The following is a 9,821-nucleotide window of genomic DNA, read 5'->3' as shown; positions in this document are numbered from 1 at the left end:
CCCAGTGAAATCCTACTTAAGTATATTTAAAACACACTTTTACTCAAGTATTAAAAGTAAATGTAATTGCTAAAATAGGGATGACTAGGGATGTTCTCTTGATACGTGTGTGAATTAGACCATTTTCCTGTCCTGCTAAACATTCAAAATAATTTATTAGGAATGTAGTGAAGTAAAAGTATAAAGTTGTCAAAAATGTAAAAAGTAAATATACCTAAAAAAAATAAAGTAAAAATACTTGAAAGTACTACTTAAGTTATTTACATCACTGGTTTTATATTCCTTGCACTTCTAGAGGCCTAAACAAAGGCTTTTAAATTAGTCATGATTACAGGACATAACAGATAAAGTGGACATGGGTAAATATTCAACCATTAAAAAGTTTCAAATTTACTACCACCCTGATCTGTTCCATACATTCAGTTTTCAATTGCTTAGACACAATTCCTGGAACAACTCACCATTTTCAAATCTTCACACAAGTTTAATAACACGCCCAACGGTAGAAACATCTAACTTCTGGGTCCCAATTCAAACTTTGCCCTCAGACAACACACAAGCTGTCAAAAACAGACTGTTACAAACTGGAGGCATTAATTCAAAACACTGCTACCAAAGTGTTTAGAATAGGTTTTCAGAGAAATCATTTGGAAAAATCACAGCACTGACGAACGATCCAGATAACCCATTCAGGAACACCCTGGCAAGAGAAATTCAAAACAGTACTGTAATAAATACCTCTTCCATTATTGGACAAGGATATATATATATATATATATGCTGTTTTGGTCAAAAACCTGACATTTGAAATGTCACACTGACAAAACACGCGAGAAAGAGTCCATGCACAGTAAAATACCCATTTCCAAAAGCTTTATTTCCAAATACAGCAAATGTACAGGTTACTCAGCATCAGTGTTCTCATCATCAATGTCACACATTATGTTTGACCTTACCAGGCAGTGTGGGGAAAATGCCCTTGTATGCCTTAGAAAACCCTGGCTAGACACTGCAGGCACATCACCACAGGCATCCACCTTTGCCTCCAGGAGGTTTTGCTGTGCGTAGAGGTTGCAGTCAAACACTCTCCACTGCCATGTTGAGAAAAATTCCTCGATTGGATTCAGAAATGGGGAATATGCTGGCAAAAAAAAAGAACGGAGAACCTGGGTTAGTCATTGAACCAGGCACGAACCAGAGCAGCCCGATGGAAACTCACGTTATCCCAAATGAAAACATATTGGACTTGCTCTGGTTGCCTTCCTGCTGAAGAATGTTATTGTGCAGCTTATCTAGAAATGGAAGGAGTTGTGCCGTGTTGTATGGACCCACTTTGACATGGCGGTGAAAGGATGCCACGATTGCTGATGGCTGCACATAGGGTGACGTTGCCTCCCCTCTGACCAGGAACTTGTATGATGGCACGGTGACCAATGATGTTGTGCCCCCTTTTGTTGGGTTGAACCCTGCCTAGGCGATGAAAATGTACTACTGTGGGTCAGCCATGGCATCCAGCTCAAAGATACTGTACAGAAGTATAAAAAATACAAATTAAAACACATTTTACTGTACTACAAATACAGTACTGTAGTGTACTACTGTACTGGTATGAAAGATTCTGTACTGCAACACATTACTATATAGTACTGTATTGATATGCTGGAGAGATGGGCCATACTCTAAAAAATTATGTACAGTATAGCAATTACCTGCACATATTGGAATCGTTGCTCCTTATCTCTGAATTCCTCTCAAAAGGCACACGGTACAGCTGCCTTGTCCTTATGTGGTTCTTCTGAACGATCCGGTCAATTGTGGAAATATTGATGCTGTCAATTCCTTGAAGACTCCCTGGTCTGCAACTATTTGGGTTTGAATTTCCCTCAAACGGATTGCATTATTGGCAATCGCCATATTCACCAGGGCAGTCTCCTGCTCGGCTGTGAGAAGTCTCCGCCTACCTCCAATGGATGGCCGCCTCTCAGTTCTGCAAAAATTAAATTTGATAATTACTGACCTATGGTCATCCATTACTGTGGTAAAAACTACACTGAGAACAAAGTGGAGATTCAGTCCATATGCATTACAACATTACATGTATCACAGTAACAACAAGGCAAATGACCTGTTTTCCCTTCTGAAAGTACAGACAATGTATGCAACCGTGTAACGGCTTAGGTTGGCTTGCGGGAGCTGTCCAGCTTCTCTAATAGTCCTCCCATGTATGAGCACATGATGAACTAGGGTGGCATGGATTTAATCTGAGATGACTTGTCTTTGTTGTTGTTGTTGTTGTCATCCTCGTCCTTGTCCTCTTCCTCTCTGTTGTCTTGCAACTTCGGCATTGTTAGGATCCATTCTTCCAAAGCACATGTAGATGTCTCTAGGCCCTATTTATTGATCCTGCAATTCTGATTGGTGAGTTAACAATTTTGAGGCCTAGTGTTTGCACCTGGAGAAAGGTGTGCGCTGAGTTTAGGTTGTGATGACTTGAGTTAATTATATTGAGAGCATGTGTTTGCTGAATGAATATATAGTGCAATTAATGATTTACTTGGCCACTTTTGTGTAAGGTTTTGCAGAAAGAGTTTTGAATATTGAAACGTGTGGAAACAGGTGAATAGTGTTTATGGTTATGGGAAATGTGTGTGTTTTGGGGAATGGCGTAAGGGTATGAGTTTTTGTGCTACAGGAACCAGTTTTTGTGTTTAAGCAATCAAGAAAAACTGTAATAAATGTAGGTTATTGACACTTTTATACTATTACGTGGGAGAATTTAATTTAGAAAATTTCTGAAATTCCATGACACGGAAGTACTTTTTTAGTGTTGCTGACAAGACGCTGATCATGTGAAGAGTTTGGAAATCAAATGCCCAATTGTGGTGCCACCAGACAGCAGAAAACAAGTATGTTAACCTTTATTTATTCTAATTGAAATGAGTTTGTAGTAGTTAAGTGTTGAGTTAGATTACATACTGTGTACTCAGTCATTATTTCAAATAATTTTGGTGACTTCACAGCAATTGCTAGCTAGCCGAAACGTAGCTAGCTACCAGGCTCAGCTAAATAAAAAGCCACGTGGATTCATCCACGACTCATAGTCACGTCATGAGATTTATGAGATTTACAATAAGGAATACAATAAGAAATACAATAAGGAATACAATAAGACAAATCCAATGGAGTTTCCTATCTCCCCATTTATCCAGATGGTGTGACACCGGCATTTCCAAATAGACCTGCTAACTTTGTTGTTTCTTTTAAGGTTGGTACCTCCAGCAGGCAGAGAGGCAAGAACCATTCTTCCACCAGTTCAGGGACAAGCTACACTATTCATAATACTGTGTAATTGCAGTGCTGGTCTTTTTTAAACTTCATGTATTTGTATTGTTTAAAAAATGTACAAATAAAAGGAAATGTATGGTTGAAACATGCCTTTAATGATTATTTGTTGTAGCTGTTTGTGATAATTCCTTAAGTATTAATACATTCGTTTACATTATTAAGCATTCAATGTGTTATGAATGACCAAAGGTGTCTGACTTTATAGTAAGTACAGCGTCATATGTGACCCGTTTCAAGAAGCTAGGGGTATTTTGCACGTCAATACTTCACAGGAGAGGCATTTTGATTTAAAAAAAATATTATCAAAATGCATTTTTAGGCATGTGCCTTAATAACAAACTTGTATGCCATCTGTAAATACAAATAAAATTGTTAGATTTACTAGCCTTGATGGTTTAGCCACAGAAAAAGACAGTGATGTTTTAAATGTATGTATTTCGGTCCTTGACTAATAATGTTCTGTACTATGTATTATGTCATGTTTCATGTGAACACCAGGAAGAGGAGCTGATGCTTTTACAGCGGCTAATGGAGATTCTGATAAATACCGAACTGCTAGACATGATTGGCTAAGATAATGGGTGGGCTGGACGTGCCAAGAGATGAGTTCCGATTGGTCTACCATTTTGCAGGCTTCTGTCTATAACATGAGCTGCTCAGTATGTGTAGATAATCTTTGCTACCACGGCTTTTTTGAAAGATATAACGTTAGCCAAGGAGATATGCAAAAGTGTTGCTACTGCTCTCAACAACATTGCTGCTCAGAATTTAGCAGGCGCTATCAAGAAAGATCAGTGGGGGGAAAATGACTTCTTTCTGCACACGGTCAATGTGAACCTGGCCAAACAATCTGTAGCTAGCTACAGACCAAATAGAAAAGACACTGCCGTGAAGCTTTCATCCATGTATACGGGTAAGAGTCTCGCTACATTTTCAGATATTATACATATCTAATTTAGTCAATGTAATTGTCATTGCAAGTTCAAGCGTACTGATCACTAGCTAGCCAAAGTTAGCTTGCTGGCTCGCTGGCTAATGTTACGTGTATGATCTGTGTAGTAGTATTATTCATACCTCAGAAATCCATTTGCATTGCTAGGAAAAGCCAAATGTTTTTTTATTTATACCTTTTATTTAACTAGGCAAGTCCGTTAAGAACAAAGTCTTATTTACAATGACGGCCTACCCCGGCCAAAACCCTCCCCTAACCCGGACGATGCTGGGCCAAAATCTGCACCACCCTATGGGGCTCCCGATCACGGCCGGTTGTGATACAGCCCGGGATCAAACCCGGGTCTGCAGTGACGCCTCTAGCACTGCGATGCCACTCGGTTAGCTAGTTAGCGAACATTGAAGCTAGTTGGTTAGCTTTAGCTATCTTCAGATTCATACTCCAGCATTTCATGCACAGTGGCTAGCTATAACAATCCATTTGTACTCTAGCTATGGGTTGGGGCTAGGGTTAATTGATTAGCTAGCTACATGTCAAAACAAAAGACTCCATTTCACAAGAGAATGATTACATGACCCATCAAGTTAGCCAGGTGTGGCTGGGGGTGATTACAACCATCTATTGAATTTCATGAACATGTGTACATGTCTAGACAATAGTGACCCACCCACTTAGCTAGATGTGGCTGGAGGGTGGTTATAGCATTTCTTTCACATGACCCATCAATTTAGACAAGTGTCTGGGTAAGCATCATCTAATAATTATAAAATATGAATAAAATATTATTATCTGGACACTTTCAAGTTGTTCCTTATTGTAGGCTACTACTTTCACCACTTTTTGTCTTGAAATCGTTGGTTGTTTACTACACTAGCTTACTCACTCTGTCCAGGACATGGCCTAACATGTGAATTCTTAAAGAGATGGGTGGGGCTAAGGCTTAAGAGGGTGTGAACGATTTTGAATAGGTGTAGACAAAGAGCCCTCCAGTAGGTGTACCAAAAGATTCAAGGGCCATTTTCTCAAAAGTGGAGTTACAAGTTCATCAACTTTCAAAGCAGAATTACTTTCCCATTGTTCCTTAACTGCAGTGTATGCTATACAATTTTGTAGCTGAGTCTCTACTTTTATCCAATTGTAAAAAAACGAATTTCGCTACACAAGACCAAATCGAGGTGGTGGGTCACATATGATAAAAGACATTTATGTATGTGTTATAAATTACCAAAGGGGTCTGACTATAATTTAAGTACAGCGTCATGCTATATAGAGTCTTTATGGATGTGTTATGAATGACCGAAGGTGTCTCACTTCAACCTAAGTATTACAGGACACTACCACCAGAGACTCTGGGTTCGCACCCAGGTTCTGTAGTAACCGGCTGAGACCTGGAGGTCCTTGGGGTGACGCACAATTGGCCTACGTTGTTCGGTTAGGGAGGGTTTGGCCGGGATCCTTGTCTCATGTGGCGGGCCTGGTGCAGTACGCTCTAACCAAGGTTGCCAGGTGCATGGTGTTTCCTCCGACACATTGGTGTGGCTGGCTTCCGGGTTGGATACTTGGTTGGAGGATGCATGACTTTCAACCTTCGTCTCTCCCAAGCCCGTACGGGAGTTGTAGCGATGAGACAAGATAGTAGCTACTAACAATTGGATACCACGAAATTGGGCAGAAAAAAAGGGGCAAAAAATGTAATAAAAATAAATAAATAGGTTATCAACGTTCTGCTGATTTATAGTCTCTTATGATCCACAGGTTACTGTAGGGTGTGAGAGGTATTTAAATGCTTGATGGACCTACAAAGCTTGCGTGTGTGTGTGTGCGTGTGTGTGTGTCAGAAACTAGATGATTTAGAGTAGTCCAACCTGAGATTACTGCACTAGGTATTCCTCTTCTGTTCCCATGCTTGAGACCGGGGCTTGATTACAACCTGTTACAATGGTGGTTGATCTTTCAGTGGGGGAGTGGGTGAATGTGTCAAAGACCTGATGGGCCCAACACCACACGGTATGGCTTGTTTTTGTTGCGTGCATGTTTGTGTACTGAGGAACATGTAACTTGGTTCCAGAAGAAAGCCACTTTCAATTTCTTTAGGTTGGCCTTTCAGCAAGGTACGTGTTTCTTGTTGTAATGTCGTCCCCAGGCTATTGCACACACAGCACATATAAGCCTGGGATATCAACCATTCAAAGTTGGCCTTTTATTTATTTTTTATTTCACCTTTACTTAACCAGGTAGACAAGTTGAGAAGAAGTTCTCATTTACAATTGCGACCTGGCCAAGATAAAGCAAAGCAGTTTGACAGATACAACGACACAGAGTTACACATGGAGTAAAACAAACATACAGTCAATAATACAGTATAAACAAGTCTATATACAATTTGTAAGTCGCTCTGGATAAGAGCGTCTGCTAAATGACTTAAATGTAAATGTAAATGTAATGTGAGCAAATTAAGTGAGAAGGAAGGTAAAGGAAGGTAAAGGCAAATAGGGCCATGGTGGCAAAGTAAATACAATATAGCAAGTAAAACACTGGAATGGTAGTTTTGCAATGGAAGAATGTGCAAAGTAGAAACAAAAATAATGGGGTGCAAAGTAGCAAAATAAATAAATAAATAAAATACAGTTGGGAAAGAGGTAGTTGTTTGGGCTAAATTATAAGTGGGCTATGTACAGGTGCAGTAATCTGTGAGCTGCTCTGACAGTTGGTGCTTAAAGCTAGTGAGGGAGATAAGTGTTTCCAGTTTCTGAGATTTTTGTAGTTCGTTCCAGTCATTGGCAGCAGAGAACTGGAAGGAGAGGCGGCCAAAGAAAGAATTGGTTTTGGGGGTGACTAGAGAGATATACCTGCTGGAGCGTGTGCTACAGGTGGGAGATGCTATGGTGACCAGCGAGCTGAGATAAGGGGGAATTTACCAAGCAGGGTCTTGTAGATGACATGGAGCCAGTGGGTTTGGCGACGAGTATGAAGCGAGGGCCAGCCAACGAGAGCGTACAGGTCGCAATGGTGGGTAGTATATGGGGCTTTGGTGACAAAACGGATTGCACTGTGATAGACTGCATTGAATTTGTTGAGTAGGGTATTGGAGGCTATTTTGTAAATGACATCGCCAAAGTCGAGGATTGGTAGGATGGTCAGTTTTACAAGGGTATGTTTGGCAGCATGAGTGAAGGATGCTTTGTTGCGAAATAGGAAGCCAATTCTAGATTTAACTTTGGATTGGAGATGTTTGATATGGGTCTGGAAGGAGAGTTTACAGTCTAACCAGACACCAAATATTTGTAGCTGTCCACGTATTCTAAGTCAGAGCCGTCCAGAGTAGTGATGTTGGACAGGCGGCTAGGTGCAGGTAGCGATCGGTTGAAGAGCATGCATTTAGTTTTACTTGTATTTAAGAGCAATTGGAGGCCACGGAAGGAGAGTTGTATGGCATTGAAGCTTGCCTGGAGGGTTGTTAACACAGTGTCCAAAGAAGGGCCGGAAGTATACAGAATGGTGTCGTCTGCGTAGAGGTGGATCAGAGACTCACCAGCAGCAAGAGCGACCTCATTGATGTATACAGAGAAGAGAGTCGGTCCAAGAATTGAACCCTGTGGCAACCCCATAGAGACTGCCAGAGGTCCGGACAGCAGACCCTCCGATTTGACACACTGAACTCTATCAGAGAAGTAGTTGGTGAACCAGGCGAGGCAATCATTTGAGAAACCAAGGCTGTCGAGTCTGCCGATGAGGATGTGGTGATTGACAGAGTCGAAAGCCTTGGCCAGGTCAATGAATACGGCTGCACAGTAATGTTTCTTATCGATGGCGGTTAAGATATCGTTTAGGACCTTGAGCGTGGCTGAGGTGCACCCATGGCCAGCTCTGAAACCAGATTGCATAGCAGAGAAGGTATGGTCGATTCTAAATGGTCGGTAATCTGTTTGTTGACTTGGTTTTCGAAGATCTTAGAAAGGCTTGGTAGGATAGATATAGGTCTGTAGCAGTTTGGGTCAAGAGTGTGTCCCCCTTTGAAGAGGGGGATGACCGCAGCTGCTTTCCAATCTTTGGGAATCTCAGACGACACGAAAGAGAGGTTGAACAGGCTAGTAATAGGGGTGGCAACAATTTCGGCAGATAATTTTAGAAAGAAAGGGTCCAAATTGTCTAGCCCGTCTGATTTGTAGGGGTCCAGATTTTGCAGCTCTTTCAGAACATCAGCTGAACGGATTTGGGAGAAGGAGAAATGGGGAAGGTTTGGGCGAGTTGCTGTTGGGGGTGCAGTGCTGTTGACCGGGGTAGGAGTACCCAGGTGGAAAGCATGGCCAGCCGTAGAAAAATGCTTATTGAAATTCTCAATTACATTTACATTTACATTTAAGTCATTTAGCAGACGCTCTTATCCAGAGCGACTTACAAATTGGTGCATTCACCTTATGACATCCATGGTGGATTTATCAGTGGTGACAGTGTTTCCTATCTTCAGTGCAGTGGGCAGCTGGGAGGAGGTGTTCTTATTCTCCATGGACTTTACAGTGTCCCAGAACTTTTTTGAGTTAGTGTTGCAGGAAGCAAATTTCTGCTTGAAAAAGCTAGCCTTGGCTTTTCTAACTGCCTGTGTATAATGGTTTCTAGCTTCCCTGAACAGCTGCATATCACGGGGGCTGTTCGATGCTAATGCAGAACACCATAGGATGTTTTTGTGTTGGTTAAGGGCAGTCAGGTCTGGGGAGAACCAAGGGTTATATCTGTTCCTGGTTCTAAATTTCTTGAATGGGGCATGTTTATTTAAGATGGTTAGGAAGGCATTTTAAAAAAATATCCAGGCATCCTCTACTGACAGGATGAGATCAATATCCTTCCACGATACCCCGGCCAGGTCGATTAGAAAGGCCTGCTCGCTGAAGTGTTTCAGGGAGTGTTTTACAGTGATGAGTGGAGGTCGTTTGACCGCTGACCTATTACGGATGCAGGCAATGAGGCAGTGATCGCTGATATCTTGGTTGAAGACAGCAGAGGTGTATTTAGAGGGGAAGTTGGTTAGGATGATATCTATGAGGGTGCCCGTGTTTAAGGCTTTGGGGAGGTACCTGGTAGGTTCATTGATAATTTGTGTGAGATTGAGGGCATCAAGTTTAGATTGTAGGATGGCTGGGGTGTTAAGCATGTTCCAGTTTAGGTCGCCTAGCAGCACGAGCTCTGAAGATAAATGGGGGGCAATCAGTTCACATATGGTGTCCAGAGCACAGCTGGTGGCAGAGGGTGGTCTATAGCAGGCGGCAACGGTGAGAGACTTGTTTTTAGAGAGGTGGATTTTTAAAAGTAGAAGCTCAAATTGTTTGGGTACAGACCTGGATAGTAGGACAGAACTCTGCAGGCTATCTTTGCAGTAGATTGTAACACCGCCCCCTTTGGCAGTTCTATCTTGTCTGAGAATGTTGTAGTTTGGAATTAAAATTTCAGAATTTTTGGTGGTCTTCCTAAGCCAGGATTCAGACACAGCTAGAACATCCGGGTTGGCCGAGTGCTAAAGCAGTGAATA

At 41.7% G+C, this 9,821-nt stretch overlaps 1 long non-coding RNA gene across 1 annotated transcript; it reads right to left on the bottom strand.

Moving 5' to 3' along the window:
* Window positions 1-913: 913 nt before the first annotated feature.
* LOC118368996 (uncharacterized) lies at window positions 914-1,976 on the bottom strand. The gene is made up of 3 exons (XR_004822489.2): window positions 1,710-1,976; window positions 1,333-1,525; window positions 914-1,141 (listed from the first exon to the last, which is right to left on the bottom strand). It is a non-coding gene; the product is annotated as an uncharacterized LOC118368996 (long non-coding RNA).
* Window positions 1,977-9,821: the final 7,845 nt, after the last annotated feature.

This window comes from Oncorhynchus keta, chromosome 3, assembly GCF_023373465.1.
Source record: "Oncorhynchus keta strain PuntledgeMale-10-30-2019 chromosome 3, Oket_V2, whole genome shotgun sequence".
NCBI classification, from domain to species: domain Eukaryota; kingdom Metazoa; phylum Chordata; class Actinopteri; order Salmoniformes; family Salmonidae; genus Oncorhynchus; species Oncorhynchus keta.
This window is presented reverse-complemented; position numbering and strand designations above follow the sequence as displayed.